An 858-nucleotide genomic window follows, 5' to 3' on the forward strand; every position below is an offset into this window, starting at 1 on the left:
GTTCTAGTCTTTGTTGTTGTTGTTCCTCTCCTTTGTGCTCTGTCTCTCTTTATAGACGCTACTCCTGGAAACTGAATCTTTACCCATTTTTGTGAGCTGTTCTTTTAGGGAGAAAAGTGAGGTCAAGATGATACAGAATCCATTTGTTTGTAGCTACACCAGTTCGCTATGAACTCATTAAAGACCCATTTCGACATAGTGTTTTTTCCAGTCAGAAAAGCGCTGACTGTGCGCTCGGGAGTGTTTGCATGAAGCGTTTGTGCGCTGAGAAGAACAGCGCTGCAAGTCCGTCCTGTCTCTATGACAACCGTCTGTTGACAACGGTCACTCTAGACCAACACTGCTCTGTCACTTTTTACTGTTTGTTTTTTATTGTTGTTTTTTACCCAATCAGACACGGAGCAAAGAGGATGTGGGTGCAAGACATGATCTGTAGGCAGCAAAAATACAGAGAATATCATACATTTTGAAAAGAGCACTGGTGACGTCAACAGTGTCTTTCTGAAATTTGAAAGAGTTTCAACTTGAGCCCTCGGAGCGGCCGCACAAAAAAAAACAGAGCGCTCGGACGAAAAGATGTTTGGCCCTGCGCTTTTACTCCAGGTGGCTGAAAACGCTCTTTCTTCATTGAAAACAATTAAAAAAAGACACTGGCGCTCAGAAAAAACTTTACATGTGTAGTCCCCGGGTAGGAGACAGAGCCACTCACACAGACGTCTCTGTAGAAGCACTAGAAAAATCAGTCAATCCATCTTTGACAATAAATCTCATGCAGAGAGTAGACGCAGATTAAAAACAGGATCAAAACTGCACTAAATAAATCTCATCTAGAAAGGTCTGTGAAGAGGATCAATCTGG

General features: G+C 42.5%; 1 protein-coding gene across 1 annotated transcript in view; it reads left to right on the forward strand.

The window, feature by feature from the left end:
* Positions 1 to 177, forward strand: part of LOC136182742 (spermatogenesis-associated serine-rich protein 1) — a 5,241-nt gene extending 5,064 nt beyond the window's left edge. The window contains exon 5 of the mRNA XM_065964000.1: positions 1 to 177. This exon is cut by the window's left edge and continues 285 nt beyond it. The gene's annotated coding sequence lies outside the window, so the exon portion shown is untranslated.
* The last annotated feature ends 681 nt before the right edge of the window (positions 178 to 858 follow it).

This window comes from Labrus bergylta, chromosome 15, assembly GCF_963930695.1.
Source record: "Labrus bergylta chromosome 15, fLabBer1.1, whole genome shotgun sequence".
Classification (NCBI taxonomy): Eukaryota; Metazoa; Chordata; class Actinopteri; order Labriformes; family Labridae; genus Labrus; species Labrus bergylta.